At 30.8% G+C, this 22841-nt stretch overlaps 1 pseudogene; it reads left to right on the top strand.

Moving 5' to 3' along the window:
• LOC149568699 (immune-associated nucleotide-binding protein 9-like) overlaps positions 1-22841 on the top strand; it is a 163962-nt pseudogene that overhangs the window by 105286 nt on the left and 35835 nt on the right.

The following is a 22841-nucleotide window of genomic DNA, read 5'->3' as shown; positions in this document are numbered from 1 at the left end:
TTATGTGGACCTTAGAATTTACTCATTTGTCTTGTTTCTTTAGTCAAGATCAAACAAAGCTCTCAATCAACATGTTAGAAATGATTCAAGAAGGGGAAATTCCGAAGAAGAATTAGAAAAGGCAAATGTAGAATAATTAAAAAAATTAAATGATATGGTAATGCATTTCACTCCATAATTTAAACTGGCCTTCTAAATGGGTGTCTATCTAGTCTAATAATATATACCAAAAATAGAATTCCTTTGAATCCATGCTTGGTACATTCTTTGAGCTTATTCTCATATAGTTCATTTTTCTTCACCATATGCATGTCATACTCAAATTTAAACTTTTGTTTCGATTGAGTGTTTGATAACATATATTTAAATTACATTATATGTACATACCATAAGTTATTATATATGAAATGATAATTAAAATATGCATCAAGAATTAAGATAATAATTAAGAATAGTATAAAATTTAAAATAAAATAGAAATATTTTTTCTTGAGTTTGTCCAATGCATATCATTCAATTGTAATTCAAGAGTTTTGAGTCTTAAGAATTATATTCTTATATTATGCAATTCTAATGACTTTGTAGATGAAAAATCACCCAAAATGGCTATTGAATTTTGAATGGTTCTATTGAGAAGTTTCCTTTCCTACCCCAAATCAAGTAAGAGGGAAAAAAATTGAATAGTACTTAATATAACAATTTAACTAGGTTCGTCACCCTCATGGACTATGCTACTAAAGTCATGTGCACGATTGGAGATGTTGGGGGGTAAAGTGGAGGAGGAAGTTGAAAGCTCCTAGAGGCTCTACAAGTTCCTTGTAGATGACTAGCTAGATGTGTTTTTGTCAAAACCAACCCCTCAGAAGGAGAAGAGTGAATGAGGGTTCAACCTCATTCTGTGATGTTTATTTCATACTTCTTTTTATAGTTATTGTGAAGATCAAGAATTGTGTGGCTAATATGAATATTTGGACATTTAATACTTTTGTTAATACTATTGATAATATAGTTGAGATTATTTACTATTTTGGTTCTATCTAGTGCAAGTGATTATTTAGTTAGATGCTAAACTATTTTTGTAGCATTGTATTTTTTTTATTGAATGTGGGTACCTAGTTTGTTATTCTATTGGTCAATGAGTTGTTAATTAGTTGCTAGTGATTATGTCACTACTCTATTTTATTTTTTAACCACTCACCCATTTTTCACTACTTTTAATATAAAAACTAATTTAACTAGAGTATGAAATATTTGTTTAAAATATAAAGAATTAATTAATAAAAATGTGTAACAATTATATTGGATTAATATTTCATGATGAACATGAAGAACAGAAAGAATTTTAGAGATATGGTTTCATGTGGAGAGGGGATATGCAAACTTAGAGTGATTCAAATGAAGATGATCCATGCTCAACTCAACCATTTTGTTTACTCGTAGCTTTCCTAGTTTCTAAGTGGTCAAATGACCTTGATGCTATAATGATTTTGAGGAAGTTTATCTTGTATAGATTCATTTTGGTTCTATATAGGAGTGTTTTCTTAGAGAGATCACCTTGGGTGCTACTAGCACTAGTTGGGGGAAGAAGCCTTGCCCTTCTCATTCTCTTCCTCCCTTTTTCTTTCTATGTATTTTATCCTCTTATGCATTGGGTTCTACTCAAGTCATGGTTGGCCAAAAGAATTTTTATAGTGGATTTTCTATTGCTAATGAGATTGTTAGTGATGGTGTAGATTTTTGGCCTCCTCTATACTCAAATTTTTGGACTTGAGAGACACTATTTTCTATTGTTGGTGACAATGTCTTACTCATATGGTTTTCTCAGTTAGAAAGGGTGGAGCTAGTAGTCTTACTTCATCTAGATTCATTTTGATTGGTCTTTGGCATGTGTATTGTGTGTAGAATATGTTGCTAGTTCTCCTCTACATTAAGAAATTTCTTTCTTTGATGTTATTTTTGTCTAAAAAAGATGAAGTATGTAATGGCAAACTGGGCTTGGCACATTCCTTTATATTAAGTCTACATTCATTGATAGTTTTGGTTTTTTTATTCTCTCTAATAGATTTAGTTTGAATTTTTTTCTTAGAGATCTCAATGGAATTTTATTTCTTCCTCACTTCTAGGATTTTTGGACAATATTCAATGGAATTGTAGTGATTGTGATATGTATTCTTATGCATCTTCTTCTTCTCTAGACATTGTTAGACCTTTATTACAATACTTTTCTATGGTTTCCTTTTCATCTTCTATGTTTTCTTTTTCTCTTTTACAAAGGAGAGTAGTTTGCAAGTTTCTAAAATGGATATGGGTTGTACTAAATATGTTTGGTACAAATAAAGATCCCAGGGGCCTACTTGTCCTACAAATATTTCAAATTTTCCTTTTGTTTGAATATTTAATCTTATAAAATGGTGATGGTTGGTTGCCTTCTTTGTGTATCCTTAAAGAGGGATTGGAAGAGGCTATGTGTTGTATCTTTAATATGGGATGGAGATGCATTTCTTCTTAGCCTTCTTAAGTAATGGCATGTGATAATTTAGTTATTATGGATGTATTTTCAAGATCCCATAGGTGTTTTGCTAAGGTTATGGTGAGGGAAGCTACTTATAGTGTAAAAGTGGGAAAGGAGCAGAGTTTCATGAGAGGTGGATTACAAATAATTCTAGGCCTTTGTAGGGTATTGAGCTATTGTTTATTGAGTCTCTTCTTGTGGGTGGAGTTTGGAAAAATATGTTGGGTCTATGAAGAGGGATTCTTAATGATATTTTTTTGTAAGTAGCTATTGTTTAAGGGTTGAATAATAGTCTTGGAAAGTAGCTAATGGTGGTGGATGTGACTCTACCATGCTTTCCTTTCTCAATCCAATATATTCAAATAATAATTATGGGAAGTCAAATTTTTAAGGAAGTCTTTCTAGTGAGGATATTGAAGTGATATTCTAGATTGAGGCTTGGATAATGAGGGTTACTCGGGATGGTGCTACTACGATGTAGTTTTTTGTTCATCCAAGTGTGTTAAGGAAAAGTTAGGGGATTATATTTCCCCTCTATTTTTAAGGCCTTATATAAATATTTAGGGAAAATTTCTCCCTTGCTAGGAGCTTTTGAGAAAGGTCCATGTCAACTTACTCTATAGAATTTCAGTTAGGATTTTTTGTCCCTTCTTTGGGCTTTCTTTCTTTCTAGGTTGCTATTGATTTGAGGTTTAGATATTTTTTCATGATGTTTTTTGTTGGTTGTATTATCATTGGTGGAAAGGATAGTGATATTATCTTTCAAGGTACCAATCTTACATTGGTTATTATTTTGTTTAGGTTGTAAATATTTTTTGGATCTTGGTGTTACTATTTTTAGTTACCCATGGTATGGAATAAAGAAATCACAGTTGATATATTTAATTTCCTTCTCTTCCTTTTGAGCTAGAGTGAAGTCTTGTTGATGATAAGGTGTTCTATTTGTGGTTGGTTCAAGCCAGATGCAAAAAAGAAGTAATTGGTTCTAATCCTAAGCATATTCATATAGTTTTGGGGACCATAAAAAATCCCTAGCTCATTTTATTTGGTTTTCTGAGAGGTGATGAGTCTATATATTTACATGGAAGTTTCTTAGTCCTTTTCAAAACTCTTGAAGTTCTTGGGTCCTTATAAAATCCCTTTAATAATTCGGGTTCCTTTAGTAAATGTTTTTTCTTGGTTTTAGGGACTTTGTCTCCTCGAATTTTCTAGTGTTTTTGTTGGTTTTTCTTCCATTTTAACAAGAGTAAGGGTTGTATCAATTACTGTGCCAAGTTAATAAATATATACAGGAAGGCACACACACACATTAAGTTTTACGTACAATAAAAATTAAAAAGTAATAAAAAATTTTGGAAACAACAATATGCTTTAGAAGAGCTGAAGCCTTTATTTTATTGAAATAAATACACTTTTAGTCAGAAAAGGGTAACAATATATAATATTAGGTTTTGACCCTTACAAATAGGATCAACATGTCTGAATCTAAAACATAGGCTAGTTATAGTAACATCTTGCAAATAAATATGAGTATTTTGGTGATGATAATGCTATGTTATCTACATCATGTGTCTATGTTCTAATTGGTTTGGGATGCCAAGCAAGGATTTCCTCAATAACTCTACTACAACGTGTCAAGAAATTTTTAGCTAGAGGTTGTCGTTTTTATCTCATTTATGGCTAGTTTTTTCTCAATTTAGAGAAAATGGTACACATTATTTGGTTGTATTTTCTTATGTTTTTTTTTGGAGAAAGATTCCCTTGTGGGTTTGTAGGGCTATATTTTTGGTAGTTCTAGGATATATGATCTAGGTCTATAAGGGAATGTGCATTGCATGTCAATTACACTAGGTTGTTTTCCTTTGTGGAATATGATATGGTTGTGTTCTGAGTGTTCCTTTTATTTTTTTGAACCTTCATGTTTGTTATGGGGTTTTTGTCTTCTTGTCACCCACCTATCATGCTTATAATTTATAGGTTGGATACTCCATTGTAGATTTATTTATATTAAATTTAGTAGGGTTTCCTCTTAGATGGAATTTCTAGTAATTTAGGTGAAAATATTATGGTTTCTTTTCTAGGTTGTGTTGCTTGAGTTGTTATTAGAGGTTTAAAAAGAAAATATTTTCATGTTAATTTCCAATTCTTTTGGAAATTTTAGTGCTCTAGGTAATATTACTAAGTGCTTAAAATTTTCTATATTTTTTGTTCTTGTATAGAAAAACTATTCTCTCCCTACCTAGATCTCTCTTTCCTCAAAATTTGTGAAGTTGGTGCACTATATTGAGAATGAGGAATCCTTGATTATTTTTCATGATTTTGATTTTATGGTTCATGGTTATAATTCTTGCCAAAAAAAAGGAGACAAATTTTTGTGTAGAAGAAAAAAAATTAATAAGGATTAGACTTTCCACAATTTTAAAGAGGATTAAAACTTTTATTTGGATAATAAAAAGACAAATAAGGATGAGACTTTCCTCATTCTTCAAGATACTCAAATACTTTTTCTAATGCTTTGGGGCCTCATAAAAGACCAGCTAATTATTGCATGTCTCTTCATCTAAATAAAATATAATATGGGGAGATTCCTTAACTATGATCAATTGAAGAGCTTTGGATCAATATTTTAAAGCCACCTTGATTTTTCTCAAGCTCTTGTATGATTTTTTGTGTTTTGTATCTTGTTGTGTTATTGTTGTCATGTTGTATTATTTCTATTCTACTGAGCTTAATGCTTCATCTTTATTCTTTTTCTAAGAATAAGAGCGCTTCAAAAATTTCTTCTTATATAATGAAAACATGATCATCACTATTAACCATAAAGAAAAATTTATTATTTTTTTCCTAATCTGAAATCTTTCACTATTAAATTTTTATAGCTATAGTAGAACTAATTGAATATGATATTTAATTTAAGGAATATATATTTTGATATTTTCTAAGCTTAAAATTCCTTTTCATGTATTTTTCCTTTACCTTATTTTCTACTATGCATTCCATTAGAGTAAGGTGCCTATGTTCAAATAGTTTTATGGTGAATTGACAAGGAGTAGGCTGATTGATTTAAATGTGTACTCTCACTAATATTTTTCCTTTGATGGCTAAATATTCTAAAGTAAATAATAAGAATAAGAAGTTCAAGATATATTCATCTACTAGTTCTAAACCTCCCTCAAAGCCTAAGGAAAGGAATTATCGAAATACTAATCATCCAACTTCTAGCTAAGAGTAGTCTTGCTCTAGCAAGTCCAAGAAAAAGAAACATAATTTTTCCTTTTGTGAAAAAGATAGGCATAATGATGCACATTTTCTTATAAGGTGAATGACATTATAGGAAGCACAATCTTGTCAGTCTTGAGCCTTCTTCCTTGAGAAAAGGGAATTCCCTCTTAGTAATAATTTTTCCTCTACCAATACTAGTTGAATTCTTGATTCTAATGCTTCTCATTGCATTATACATATTGGAAATCTTGAATCTCTTTCTGATAGTCCTAGTTCACATACTATTATTTTGAACTCTTTTTACATTCTTGTTCTATGGATTGGCTTAGCTCAAATAAACGATGATAGCTTGATGATGCTATTCTTATTCCTAATTTTTCATACAATTTTGTGTCTATCATATTCTTAATCATGGTGATGGAGGGCTTGTTGACCTATCCCTTATCAACATGCCTTCTCAAGAAATGTAAGATCTTGATAACAAAATAATGGTTTTAATCCTTAATTAGGATTATCCTTTATTCATCATGTTTATTCTACAATCAATATTTGGCACAATTAATTTGGGGAATTGAATCCATGCATATTTAATAGATGAGGATGCAAAATTTTCTTATGATGGATTTTATCCAAATTGTGTTCTTAGAAAATATAATAAGAATCATTTCTTAGGGGTATGGTCTTACAAGCTTCAACTTTCTTTGAGTTGGTTTATAGTGACCTAATGTAATTCTTCACTCTATTTTTTGGGGTCAAGTATGTGCTCACTTTTTTTATTAAATTCTAAATTTATGCATGGGAATACTTTTTTATGTACAAGGATGTAGTTCTTTGAAATTTCATGACCTTCATTGTATATATAGATAAACAATCACAAAATTTCCTTGACAATATTTACACAAATCATGGAGTTAGTATACTAATAAAATATTTCAAGGAATTTTTTCATGCTCAAGATACTTTGCATTATCAAGTAGTGTGATACACTCCTCAATAGATAAGTGGAACTAAGAGGATTAATAGACCCTTTTGGAAGATTGCCAATTTTTACTAAAATAAAAGTTCATGGTTTCAAAATGTTCTATATGTTAAGGGTTGGCTAGGTGGGTGATTCAATGTGTGTTAAAAATTTAGCTACTTATTATTTGCCTAATCCACTCATTAAATGTGCAAAAATAAATAATAAAATAGGAGCACATAAAAAAATTTAAATCTAATGTCAAAAAATAAATGAGGTAAAATAATTGTAAGGGTCAACTCATAGAGATATGAAAAACTAATTTACAATAATAATTCTATGGTCAATGCCAAGTAGAGCTCACTTATTGTGTAAGACTTTTAGGCTAAGACAAAAAAACTTAGGGAAAGGTACAAGGAACTTTAAAAATAGAGATTATTTCTTATGACACAGAAAAAAGAAAAAAACAACTTAGAACAAAAATTTGAAGGTAGAGGAATGCAAAGCATTCAAACATCATATAATCTATTGAGATATATAGTCTAAAGATTAAAATTCATCAAATCAATAGAAGATGGTATTAGAATTTGAAATATAAATTATATATTCTCTATACATAAGAAAAAATCCATCTTACTCCAACCACAAGCCAAGATGTTACAAAGAAAAAAATTATAGACCTTGAAATATAGAAACTGTGTTAGACAATCTATCAAGTAGAACAAACACACCTCGAAATAATATGATACAAGAATTTGGACATCACCCAAATAATTCACACTTCTTAATAGTATGTCTTTTCCAAAGTATAAGTCAATTACAACAATACCATTAATCTCCCCATATATTTTACATGAACTTACAATAATGTACCATATCCCAATTTAGTAGAATTCCTAAAATAGTATGAGAATATATAAACATTTCAAAAAAAAATATAGGATTTTTATACATTATATTGGAATCATGACAATGATAACTTGTATATTTTTAATAATATTTTACTTTCTCATTGATGGTAATAATTATACCATCTTTCCATCACTCTTTGTTTGACATCAAAGCTAAAGAGTACTATCTCTACATTACTCCCCCTATATAATAAAATTCAACACTTTGTTGCTACAATAATCCCATTGTCCATATTATATCTCTCTTAGGCTACCAAATTTATCTAATATAAAATAATTGAAAAAATCATGTTAATGTGGTAGGCTTTGTGTTAAAGAACCTTAATCTAAGAAACCTTGTAGTCTTTCACCCTTTTCCTACAAAAACTAATATACTATATTTGTTGGAACTACAAATGTAGAACAATTGTTATATTTTCATTGATGTCAAACCTTACTAGTAAGACATTTACTAACAATGTAGAATGTCATATCATTTAATTGATGAAGAATATTTGAAAAGAATAAATCATGAGATGACCTAGTGAAAGGTTGAGTTGAGATGTGAAAATGTGATTGAATTAGAAGGGGCACTTGATCAATTAGTTGCACTTTGTAAATTAAGAAAGACATTTTAGTAATGACTACATGATCCAGTGATGATTGAGAAATAGAATGTAGTTATGACTAAGTGTCAACAAACTAAAAGTTTGAGAAAGAATCAAGATTTGTAGCTGAAAAAGTTGAATTCTTAAAATAATCAAAAATACCGATGATAAAGATTGATGATCTAACTCATTTAATGCTTTGAAAAGATTAGTTAAGTGATCAAAGGCCAAGATTTGAAGGAAATTTCTAAATTTTAAGAAGTAAGAAGAAGAACATAAGATGGCTAAATTCATTGAATATGTTGAGTCTAATTGTAACCCTAAGATCTATATTTATGCTTAACCATAAAAAGATCTAAGATATCCATTTAAGGATGCATATGTGATGTTTTATGTTTTATGTTGGACTAGAATTTGTAGAGACAAGTGGAGAACATAATTGCAAAGTAGAAGTGGGAAGTTTGTGATAAGAGAGATTTCTTGAAGAGTTTCCAATCAAATTAAAATTTAAATTAGTATCGAGCTAAATGGAGATTTAAATTTGCAAAGTAAGTTGTATGTTACTGAATCAGACCTAGTTTCCACTTTCTAATCATTGTGACAATAGTAAAATCCTTTTGATTAAGGTTTACCTTATAGTCATTTGTAAATCCTTTAATGAGGTGGCATTCTAAGGGAATATCCTAAAGTACTCTAAAAAGACCACTCTTAAGAGGGTGATTGAATCCTTTAAAAAAGTCACACCTAAAAGTATGTTTTTAAACCTTTAATAGGGTTGGCTCCTAGGAGAGCTCACTTCAGAAGAGTGAAAAGTGATAGCATGTTGCTTGGTGGTTTTTCCCAAATTGGTTTTCCATGTTAAATAATTATGTCAAACATTTATTTGGATATTTTTTATGTGTTTATGATACTTATTGTTTTAAGCTTGAAGTTTATAGTAAATTATGATGTTATTCTTGTTAGAAATAGAGAATACTAACAGGGGGTGAATCGGTATTTTACAAAATTTAGCCCAAAACTAGATATTGTTAATTTCCTTATAACTTGCATATGAAAGTAAACTAAAAATTTTGAATAGTAAACATAACCATTCAATAAGAGAAATCATAACACCATATTTTGTTAACTAGGGAAACCATGGCAAATGGAAAAACTTAGTGGTGATGGTCCCACACAATGATCCACTAAAAAAATGTGTTCGATTAATGATGTTGATCCTTTTAGGAGTCTATTAGATACATATAGTGTATTGGTCCTTGTTAGAGGACTCGGCCTTATTAAAATCCTCAACCCTATTAGGAGTTTATCTATATACAATTAAAAAATGTATGCAAGATGACCCCACTACAGAAACATGCAATTATACAATGTAGTACTTTATACATAATAGCTAGATACAAAAACCTCTTTCCAATGCTAATCTCTTCAATATTGGATCTTTCCTTTGTTTCTCTTGGCATACCTCTGATCATACATCATAACTCACATCATATATGAGTTCACATATCACTTGCATCTTACACATAACTTCTCATATCATCATCTTTTATTTATACCTTTACGTTTTAAAAAATTATCTAAATGACCTTCAAGTATTCACTGGAAAAGTTCAAAACTAAAATTTTCTCTATTAGGATTAACATATAGGATGTCATTCCTAATTATTAAAGTAGTTATTTTGTAAATAAAATAATTCCTTAACCCATAATTCACACTTTTCTATTATTCTATGTTCTACTTGTACACTGCATTTACTGGTATTTATTTCATAACTTGTTGCATACTATTTGTACTAACTTGCACAATTTCAGACATCATCCTAACACTCCCTACTATCTATACCCAAATATGAATGATTTAATAATATCTATGTCATCTATACACATCAAAAGTGTCCATGTTCTGTTGGATAATTATCTAATACTTCAACAATTTTCCATGTCTAATTATGAAATCTTCATCTATACATAGTATCTTCATTGTACACAAAACATATTTTTCCATAAATGAAAACTCTAATACTATACCAACTTACCCTACTTAGCCATATTTCCAACAATTCTTCTAGTTTACACTTACTAAATAAAAAGCAAGATGGAATGTATAAGTTGAATGGTGATGGACAATTCTAATTGATATATTGTTCATAAGTCTAATTAAGTTTTCTAAATTTGTTGAAAGTTTATTTTATAAATCTAGACCTGGGGATAACTAACTCACCCCCAACCCCCACCCCTTCTTAGTTATTCTAAATATTCTAACAATTGGTATCAGAGCATTGGTACTTGTGAGAAACTTTGGAGGACTTAAAGCTAAAGATCAAGATTTATAAGAGAGAGGTGCCCAAGTTGACAAAGGAGAATTTATTAGCATGGAAAAGGTTGATGAAGTTTCATTCATCTAGTATTGTATATTTTTTAATTTACTATCTAGAGTATGAGTACATTGAAGTTCCTAGACCTATGATAGTTGATTAAATGAAAGAGAAGTAGCAACATTACCAAATGATGATTGAACTCTCATCCTCTCTGATTTACCCTGAATGTAAAGAAGTAAAAGTATGCAAATTTAAAGCATGTATGAGATAAGTTGACATTGATCCATGTAGGAGACAAAAATATGATGAGATCCAAGGAAAAAATCTTAACAGGAGAGTTTGATGACATGAAGATGAAGGAAGGTGAAAATGTGGCACAATATGTTGTCCAAAAAAATCAAAGAAGTGGTGAATGCAATCGAAAGTGTTGGTAGCATCATATCTAAGGAAACAATGATCAACAAAGTATTGAGAACTTTACTTCTAATCTATATTATTAGAGTTTCTACAATTCAAGAACTTAGATGTACACTTAGTAATGTTCTAACATTCGATAGTCTAGTTGGTAGACTAACAACTTTTGAGTTGGCTAATTTTGATAACTACACAACTAGTAATGTTGAAAGTGCTTTCAAAGAAAAATTGAATCTTGATGAATCTAGAGGAAAAAAGGAAAGAAAGCATATGAATAGTAATAGTGAATGAGATGATAAACTTTATGACCTTGAATCATTACTAGCTAAAAGGTTACCAAGAGGAAAGAAAAAATACAAAGTTAAACTCCATATTTCATGAAGGGTGATCCCCTTAATACCATAAATACATTAAAAAAACAAAGAAATAGTTCAAAAATTTGCAAGAATAAAATATGGGATTCCTATTATTGTCACAAATGCAAAATTACATAATTTAGAATTACAATATGATAACCCATAGGTGCCTTCATTACAATAATCTGCAAGACAAAGCTATGAACTATCACCCAGAGTTTTCCTAGACAATGTTCAAGCATTTCTTAAATTGGTAATTTTATTCCTCCTGAGAAGGTTCTAGACACTCAAACTTAATGCCTAGGGATGACAGACCCTAATAATACATATATATATGACCAAATACATTTTTGATATTCATTTGAAATTATTGGTTGGACAACCTTTGGAAGGTCATAACTCTCAAACTATTTCTTTGATTGGGTATTACAACCACTTTTTAGAATCCTTAGCTTTTGATCTACAAGCTTGGATCACTGCAAGTGCCCATCTATCAAGTTTTTGGGCCTCATCTGAGCACATTAAGACCTTCAATAGTGAGCCTAAAGTTTTTATATCAAAATTACACACCAAAAATCCATAATAAATCCATGAATACACATGATATGGAACTAAGCCTCAAAAAATAGGATGATATATCCAAGAAAAAACTTGCCTCTAAAATTAGAACATTCGGAGCCCATATAACTGACTTACTAAGTAGCAAGTCTCCACAGACACAAACTCTACATTAAGACAACCCTTATCCAAACAACTGAAAAGAAATATTTTTGGTTGATGCAAGATTTCTCTTACAACCAGGATGCTCCTACATCAAATACCTAGGGTAATTTGAGAAGTGGTCCCATCACATCTCAGGTATTTAGAGGAAAACCAAGATAGTTAACCTCCTCACTTGCTAACGATGATGAATCTTCTACTAGCCTTTGCTTGCATTTGACAAGGTATTCTTTATAATTTATGTTCCTTGAACATTTTCCAACATTACTATCTATTACCTCCTCAACCTCCTTTCTAATCAAACTAGTTGTTGGAATACTCCACTATGCTTCTACAACTTCTCATGGATATTCTTAAAATGGTCAACCAATTCTTCTACTTTAACAGTACTTATCTCTCATTTGTCCAACTACCTTAATTTAGAAGCATTTATGGGACTACTCCCATATACAATCTAAAATGGTTATTTACTAGTACTCCTATTGATAGAACTATTATACGCAAATTCTTCCTATAGTAAAATTAGATATCATCCTTTTGCTTCATCTTCAACCAAACATCTCAACAAGTTTCCTAAATGGTGATTCACAAATTTTGTATATCTATCAGTCTGTAGATGATTTGATGAACTAAATTTCAAATATGTCTTCATTTTCTTCCATAATGTATGCCACAAATACCAAAAAAATATTGAATCTTGATCTGAAACTATACTCTTTGATAGACCATGTAGTCTCACCATTTCTCTGAAGAAAAACTCTACCGCATAAACAACATCACTATCCTTCTTGCAAGGAATGAAATGCATCATCTTTGAAAACCTTTCAACCACAATAATAATAGAATCATGCCCTTGTTGAGTCCTCGGTAATCCAAAACCAAAATCCATGTTAACATCATCCTATAGATTCTTTAGTATAGGCAATGGCCGATACAACCTTGTATTTAGCTTCACTCCTTTCTCCATCCAACATACTTTGTAAGTTTGCACAAACTTCTTCACATCTTGTTGCAACTATAGGCAATAATAATTCTCAACAACCAAAGAAATAGTCTTCTCTCCAAAAGTGACCAGTGAATCCTCCACTATGCTTCTCCTTGATGAGGTTATCTCTCATTAAACTTCTTGGAATGCATAAATGTCTCCGTTTAAACAACATACCATCTTGTATTATGAAACCCAACAAGTTCATATTGTCAAGTGTAACAAGTTTTGTACAAGCCTTCCACACTTCACCAAAATCAATATCCTTTGGATACAAATTACTAAGTTCCTTGAATCTAGCCACCTTAATCTACATCTCTATCAGAAAAACTTGTCTTCTACCAGGGTATGTCTAGGATTATGGTCAACCAAACTGTGCTCTTAAGTGGCAATAAAATTTTTTAAAAATTAGGGTTATGTCAACTTGACAAGAAATTTTCTATTTTTTATTAACTTTATATGAAAAGGTTGAGAGAAAAGAATCTCTAGCACATTGAATCTAGTTTCTAAACTGCTAGGACTTATCTCAAAAAAGAAAAAATTGATTGGTCAAAATTTTGAATTTTCATGCAATATTAAAAAAAATTTAGAACAAAAATAAGAAGTAGACATATGTCTGACCACCTTAATCAAAACCACATGATAATATTTTTTAATAATATTCTAGATATAAGTAGTAAACTCATGCCTAGATGTGACACATATTTGTGGGTAGTTTTATTCTAAATAAATAATAATTAATTAATTTTTGACTTTAGTATTTTTGTAATAAAAAACTCTCATGTATGAACACCTTAACTAATTCAAAACTCTACAAAATTCAATTTTACATTTTTTCCCTTATACTAGAAGAAACATAGAATGTGATGCATCTTTTGGATTTAGAAAATGCTGTACCATTTGAAAGTTATAGTTGTTTTTCAAGTAGTGTGTCAGTCAACACTTTAGATGTAACTCCATTAAAAAATAAGTAATGATTATTTAATAAACTCATAATTCAACAAATCTTACATTTATGGAAAAATAAGAACATTCTTAAGAAACCCTTTTCATTTAATCAAGTTTTGGTGAAAAAAAAGTTGTCAGCTACATGTTCAAAGTAAAAATTACATAAAGATAGGCCAAAAGCTTTTTAACATGTTTTCAAAGTTGACAATATAGGTTTGGTAGCAAAAGATACAGTAGACCTTATAAAGATATTAATTATTTTCATTTAGTATTAGGGTGGGTGTGAGAAAAGTTGGAATAGATTTTGAAATGGTTTTAGATGTTTTAGAACTATAGATTTTTTAGATCGCCACTTTTTGGCACACCCTAATCCTGTACATACCCACTAAGAATATCTACAACTCTATTAGAATTCATACTCTTGTGTTTCAAAAAAAATGTATAACTCTACAAAAAATTAACCCACTTCAATGTCTTTGGTTTATTTTTCCTTGACTATTCAAATATTGCAAAGGTTGATCATCAGTATACAAAACAAACTCCTTAGGAAGAAGATAGTGTCTTCACTTCTTCAATATTGGAACTATAGCATAAAATTCTTGATCATAAAGAGAATATTTTATTTTGGCATCATTCAACTTCTCACTAAAATTAGAAACATGTCTACCTTCTTGGCTCAAAATAGCTCCTATTATACTACCACCAACATCACAATCTACTTGAAACACCTTGTTAAAATCTCGAAGTGCTAAAACAAGTTTCTCTATAAGTTTCTATTTCAACATATTAAAACTCTTATCAGCTCCTAAAGTTCACTTGAATTCTTTCCTATCCCCCCTCATTATTTCAGCTAGAAGTCCATAACTACTACTAAAATCTCTCATTAACTTTCTGTAAAAGCTAGCCAATCCATAAAAAGATCTTACCTCTACTGTACTCTTTGGAGTAGATCATTCAATCATAGCCTCCACTTTCTCTAGGCCCATTTTTAGACCTTTTATTGAGAATACAAATCCCAGGTACACCAACTCCTTCACAAAGCTATAATTCTTCATGTTTATCACCAACTTATCTTTCCTCAATTTATCAAACACCTTTTGAATATGCACCAAATTCTCCTCCAATTTCCTACTAAAGATCAATATATCATCTAGGTAAACAATGAAAAACTTACCCAAAAACTCCTTCAGTACCTCATTTATGAGCTGCCTGAATGTGCTCGATGTATTGGTTAACCCAAAAGGCCTGACTAACCACTCATAAAGCCCTTCCCTTATCTTCAAAGTAGTCTTCCACTCATCTCCTTCTCTAATGTGAATTTAATGGTATCCACTCTTCATATCTATCTTTGTGAAATACAATACTCCACTCAAATAGTCTATAATATCATTGATCTTTGGCAATGAAAATATATACTTGATTGTTATCTTTTCGATATCCAACAAATCTATGTACATCCTCCATTCTCTATTCTTGTTTGGTGCTAATACTATTGGTAGAGCACATGGACTTAGACTCTCTTGAATAAACCCCTTCTACAACAACTCATTAACTTGTCTATTCAACTCTTCACTTTATACTAGTGTCATTCTCTACACTGCCTTGTTTGAAAAATTGGCTTCTGAAATCATATCCATCTAGTGATTGGTCTTCCTCACTGAAGGTAATCCATTAGGTACATTATCTAACACGATATCAAGAAACTCTCCCATCAAATTTGATATTTCTATAGGTACCTCCTCTACATTTTTAGCATATTTTGATATTATAGAAAAACACATATGCTCATGCTTCATACCTTGGAGAAACTCCTTTCCATCAACAAAACATATTCTAGCAGAAATACATACCTTTTCTTCTTTCTCCTTCAATGGATTCAACTTATGTTTCACTCCATCCTTTGTTAGAGTGTAGGTATTTTCTCACCCATCATGTACAACATCCTTGTCAGACTACCATGGACTATTCAAAAAATATGACATAAGTCCATTCGTATAATACCACATAGCACCTCATCCTAGTAGCTTCCAATCTTGAACTTCATTGAGCATTGCTCACTAGCCATGACCTTGCGGTCATCTTGCACCTAGGAAATATGGTATGGAAATGGGTGTTTCTAACTCTTTAGCTTCAACTTTGTGACCATCATTTCTAACACCAAATTGTCAATACTTCCACCATCAATGATCATGTCACAACACTTACCTTCACATTTGCACCTAGTGTGAAAAAAACTCCTCCTTTGATGAAGTTCATTCTCACCACTCAGCAAGACTCTTCAATAAACTAGGACTTATCCTATTTCAACATCTTTAGAATGAGATGATTTGGCATCTTCGTCAACATGCACAAGTCTAGCTTGTCCTTCTATTCTTCTATCTATGTTTTCTTGGTGTTGGGAACATGTTCAAATGCTCTATGTCATTCTTCTCTGTAGTGAAAACATTTTCCATCAAAACCCCCTCTTCTAGATCCTTTCCCTCTTCCTCTCTAACCTCTATTGTTTTTATCTTGGAAATAACTAGGAAATTTTCCCCTCTAGTTCTGACTGCTACTTCCAGCCTCATCCTTGATTTTCTTATCATTATTTTTTCCTCTATAATATTGTCCATCAAAGATTCCACTATGACCTCTGCCACTATTTTTTTTATGAAACTTCTTTCTCAACTTCTCCTCTACTTAGCCAAAAATGATATGCCTCCTCAATATTGGTCATTCGAAGCAAGCTCAACTTTTCTTGAATTCTTGACCTTAACCTATTAAGCTCATGAGAAATTCTCTCCTTATCATATTTTGCATGGTCAATTCTTATGAGAACTCAATAGAACTCCTTGGTATAATCTTGAACATATCTTTTTGCTTTGTTCAACCCTTGCATCCTCTTTAGAAAATCAACCTCATAGTCCATGGGAATGAACTGTCACTTTATTTTAGCTATTATTTGATCCCATGTAGTCATTTTTTTCTTTCCCTCTTCTCTTTTACTCCAATTGGATCACTTGCCACCAAATATTTTCCTAACCCTTTAGTTTTGCCTTTACAAACTTGACCCTATCTAGATCTTCAATATCTTAATATTCGAAGCACTCTTCCAATTCATTGATGCAATCAATCAATTTCTCTGGGTTAAGATTTCTTTAAAATGTGGGAACATCAAACCTAGGTCCTTTTCTAATCTTAGAAATGGCCTTGAAAATATTTTCCTCCTATAGATTCAAAACTTCATCATCTACTAATTGATCAATGTTTTCTTCTTCTTCCCTTTCATTCTCACTTTTGTCACTACATATGGAAAGATTCATTCCTTTGAGAATTTATTCTTATAATTATTCCTTTTTCCTATAGAGGGCTCTAAAACCCTTAGTGTAACACCTACAACTCTCCCACCACACTCTTTTCATGGAGGCATATTTTCTCTTACATTGAAATCCTAGTGCAAAATGCCTCACAATTGGCAATATATCTACATGCTCGGCCCAAACAATGGCCTTGATGTAAACTACCTCATAGTCAGTGATATGTCCACACGCTTAGGAACTCCAACTCTAATACCACTTGATGAAAGTTTCTCCTCTTAATACTACTAACACTTAACAAAAAAAAAATAACAACAATTTACGAGAACAAAATATGGGCTTCTTATTATCACAACAAAAGAAAAATTACAGAATTCATAATTACATTATACTAACCACATGGGCATCTTCATTATAGTAATCTATAAGGTAAAGATGCAAACTATCAGCCTAAGTTGTCCTAGACAATGTTTGGTCATATCCTAAATAGGAAATTTTATGTCACTCAAAAAGGTTCTAGACACTCAAACTTAATACATTGGCTAATAAACCCCAACAATACATATATAGTTGGAAAAATACATTTTTGAAATTTATTTTGGAAGTTTTGATCAATCCAGCTTTGAAAGGCCATAACTCTCAAATTATTTCTCTAAATTTTCTATTATAAGCACTTTTTGGAATCTATAGGATTCGATTGGCATAAGTGCCCATCCATCGAGTTTTCTGGCCTCATCCAAGAACATTTAGGCCTTCAATAATGAGCCAAAAATTTTAATACCAAAAATGTACACCAAAAATCCAAAAATCCATGAATACACATTATATGGCTCTAAGCCTCAATTGGTAGGTTGATATATCCAAGATAAGCATCCACCTCTAAAATTTAGACATTCTGAGCTTGTATGACTAACTTACAAAGTAGCAAGCCTCCACATACAACAACTTTGCATTAAGACAACCCTTGTTATTTTAAGAGGGGTAAACGCTTTGACCTGGAGCTATGAACCAGTGAGGCCACAAATGGGGGACCTCATCCCCATGAGATTTGAACCTTGATGGCAAGGATAACAACACAACATCTTAACCATCACAACATGCCACTATTGGCTTTTAAGACAACCCTTATTCAAATAACTAAAATGAAATATTTTTGGTTCATGCAATATTTCTCTTACACCTAGGATGCTCTTGCATCACTATTATTTATTTATATGTAACAAGGTTGGTCATATTGTAGCAAACTCTCTTGAAAAAGAAGAAAAGGGTGAAACAAATGACAATAAATATCGAGGAAGGATAGATAATAGAGATAGATGAAGAAATAGATACTAAAAGGGAAAAGGTAAGAAATCATGTTACATTGCTGAAGAAACTACTGATAGTGATACTGACTAAAATGATTTTTAGAAGATGTCTTTGTTCACATGAAAAATGAATTTGAAAATGAAATGTATGAGAAAACTAATTTAATCTCTCATATAAGAAAGAATGATAGATGGATAATTGATAATGGATATTCACATCACCTAACTAATGATACAAGTAAGTTTGATAAGTTGGTACATTATAAAGGAAGTAGTTTCAAGTTTGGAAATGATGCACCATATTTTGTGAAAGGCAAAGGGTCAATTACATTGAATGATAAGATCAAATGTAATAATGCATATTGGATTGAAGGGGTAAAATATAACTTATTGAATATGGCATAGTTGATTAGCTCAAGTCATGGAGTTAAGTTTTAGAGTAGGAAAGAAAAGATGTATGATGCTGCTGGTGAACTAATTGGAATAAGAGACAAATCAGAGGAAATTTGTTCTATCTAGACTTATCCAATGCTGAAACATTTTTTTTTGTACAATTTGAAGATATTTGGCTATGGCATAGGAGATTATGACCTGTGAACTTTGGTAATCTTGTTGAGATTAGTAAAAAGAAGAGAGTAAGAGGATTTCCAAATTTGAATAAACCTAATAAGGTGATGTGCAAAAATTATCATTTGGGAAAAATGGAAAAGTCTAGTTTCAAGAGAAAAATTTATTGTTATGATGATATTTTAAAATTATTTCATACTAATTTATGTGGTCCTATTGGAGTGCAAAGCTCCTATGGTGAAAAGTACTATATCTTATTTGTTGATGACTACTCTAGGATAATGATTGTGATGTTGCTTAAAGAAAAATCTAATGCTTTTCAAATGTGTATAAGTGGTGTTTAGCTAGAGTTGAGAAAAAAAAGGTGCAAGAGTTTGAAATGCTTGAGATGTGGACAAGGTGGAGAATTTAAATCTAAAGAATTAAACATATTCTACAATGATAGAGGTATCATAAGGGATATGTATTCACCTTGAAGTCCACAAAAGAATGCTATAGTTGAAAGAAGGAATAGATCTATCATAAATTATGAGAGAACACTAATGATAGAAAAGAATTTCTTAAAGAAATTTTGGAGAGAATCTATTATAATGATTTTAGAATAACTAAAGTGGGATAGGGGGAAGTAGTGGGGGGATGAATCAGTTATCTCCAAACCCAGATATATCAATTCAACTTTTGAATATTTTAAACAACTTAGATCTAGTATTCAAACAACTCAGTCTATATAATGACTTAACATTTAGTAACATGCAATTATTGTCCCAATAGTAATGAACTTGTAAATTGTAAAACATTTGACAGTAAAAAATCTCAAACAAATTTCACACAAGTATGATACCAGGATTTAATGTGGAAAGACAATTTGGGAAAAACCACCTGTAACACGCTACAAAAATTTTACTTTTCTAAAGTGAGCTTGGTTAAGAGACAATCCTTTTAAAGGATATGCAACACACTCTTAGGTATGACCCTATTAAAGGATTTAATCACCTTGTTAGAAGTTTCCTTAATAGAGGCATTAAGAGCATTTCATTATAATATCACCTTGATTAAAGGATTTTAACTGAGACAATCATTAGAAAGTAATGACATGTTGATCTAATAAATACAACTCACCTTTCCAAAAAATCACAATGTAGCTCATGTTCTATTTCATTGACTAGTCTCCATTCATATCTCCACCACCAACCTTCTTGGGAAATTCTTCAAGAAATTACTCTTCACCTCTACTCCACTCTATACTTCACATCCTACTGCTCAAGTTCATCAATCAATAGAATCATTTCAACTGCTAACCTCTTTAGGTTAATCCTTATGCTTCTTTTAATAGGTATCTTTAATCTTTTTATTCTTAAACATCACCATTGATCTTAGGGTTAGGTTAGACTCATCGAATCTTTCCATCAATTTTTTTCTCCTTCTCCTTCTAGATACTTCTCAAACCTTTTCTTTGAATCCAAGCCTAGGAATTGTCAGGCACATTTTATTATGTATGAAATGCTCCATCTTATCAATACTTATCCTTCACACACTTTGACCAATCCAAAAATTTAATTGTGTTAGCTAGGAATCTCAATTCCTTCACAAATATCAAATGCTGGCACCCGATCAATAATATGTTCCTTGGCCTTAGTCATCACTAAACTTTCTTTCTTGGATTATAAAATATTCTCTTGGATTTTTATTGATGCTTGATCAACATTGTATTCTACTCAACCATAACTGTCACTCAGTCGACACAAGCATAACTCATCTTCTATTATAAGTTTCTTAATCTTTTTCTTTGTAGATCAATTTAGGTTATACATTTTTTCTTTCATTTATCATCTCTTCTACGCTTCAATACAACTATATTCTCCACCCATTTTTAATGAATTAAACAACATACTATTTGGGTATGTGTAGGATCATGGTCAACCAAACTATGCTCTTAAGTGGCAATAAAAAATCAGAAAATCAGGGTTATGTCAACATGGTGCACAATTTTCTACTTCTTATTAGCTTTATATCAAAAATTTGAGAGCAAATAATCTATAGGAAATTGAATTTAGTTTCTAAACTACTAAGACTTATCTCAAAAAAAAAAACAATTGATTGGTCAAAATTTTGAATTTTAATGTAATATTACAAAAATTTCAGAATAAAAATAAGAAGTAGACATATGTTTGACCACCTTAATCAAAATCAAATGATGATATTTTCTAATAATATTCTAGATATAAGTAGTAGACTCATGACTGGATGTGACACATGTTTTTGAGTATTTTAATTTTAAATATATAATAATTAATTAATTTTTGACTTTTGTATTTTTGGAATAAAAAAAATCTCGTGTCTGACCACCTTAACTAATTCAAAACTCTACAAAATTTAATTTTTCATTTTTTTCCCTTATAGTGGAAGAAACATACAATGTGATGCATCTTTTGGATTTAAAAAATGTTTTACCGTTTGAAAGTTATAGTTATTTTTCAAGTAGTGTGTCAGTCAGCACTTTATACATAACTCCATTAGAAAATAATTAATAATAACTTACTAAACTCATAATTTTACAACCCCTACATCTATGTAAAGATAAGAAAATTCTTAAGAAACCCTTTTCATTTCATCAAATTTTGGCAAAAAAAAGTTGTCAGCTACATGTTTGAAGTAAAAAGCACATAAAAATAGGCCAAAAACACATTTTTAGGATGTTTTAAAAATTGACCATATAAGGTTGGTATCAAAATATATAGTAGACCTTATAAAGATTTTTTTTTTTTTCATTTGGTATTAGGGTGGGTGAGAAAAAGGTTGGAATAGATTTTGAAATGGTTTGAGGCATTTTGGAACTACATATTTTTCAGATCGCCACTTTTTGGCACACCATGATCAAATGCCCATTATAATTCCATATAACCCAACATTTCCACTAGTTCTTCTTGTTATCTTCTCTTCTCAAATCCTTTTCATAAATCATCTTGATATGGCACTCTTGTGAGGTAGAAATTATCTCACCAATAAGGTTTGATATCAATGAAAACATAAAAATTTTGTTCCAGTTCTAGCTTCCAACAATATCCCTCATTAGCATTGATGAAAATAGTTCTAGTTACCATACAATCCAAAAGTTAATTTAAATGCTCTTTGTCATCTCTCTCTATGTTTAGTAACAGGTCTTTATTAGTTTCATATTAATTTTCATCTCAATGTTCAACAGTCTCCCTGATCACATCTTTTAGTTTCATTTTAGCTTCCTTTTATCATATTAGATCATGTTGACTATACATACTCTGCCTCTTTGTCATTATTGATGGTAACTACTTCACTTCTTATTGGTAATTATTTCACTTCTCATTTCACTCTTTGACAATAATGCCAAAGTCACTTCAATCTATATCATACAACTTCAACATGTAAATATCTCTTTATCAATTTTATCAACTAGATTCTACCTCTATCATCTTTCTTATTATTGTAACTCTATCAACTTTGTAACTCAAATTACTCACAATATTGTCACAAGCTTTATGTAGGTCCTAAAGTATGGCCTGCATCAATTTGTAAGATATTATTGATAAAAAAAAATGATGCAAAGCTCCATCTTAGCTTATTAAGTAGCTTCATCTAAGGGAATGATTCCCAATTTATGTCTTAGATATTCATCAGCATCCTTAGGTAATACTTTTTTAAAAATATCATCTATTTGTTCCTTTGTATTCACATACTCCAATGTGACTTCTTTACTTGATAGCAATG

Source organism: Cupressus sempervirens, chromosome 3 (genome assembly GCF_028749045.1).
Source record: "Cupressus sempervirens isolate cs-2001-9-10 chromosome 3, ASM2874904v1, whole genome shotgun sequence".
Taxonomy (NCBI): domain Eukaryota; kingdom Viridiplantae; phylum Streptophyta; class Pinopsida; order Cupressales; family Cupressaceae; genus Cupressus; species Cupressus sempervirens.
Note: the sequence above shows the minus strand (reverse complement) of the source record. Positions and strands in the feature narration are given on the sequence as shown.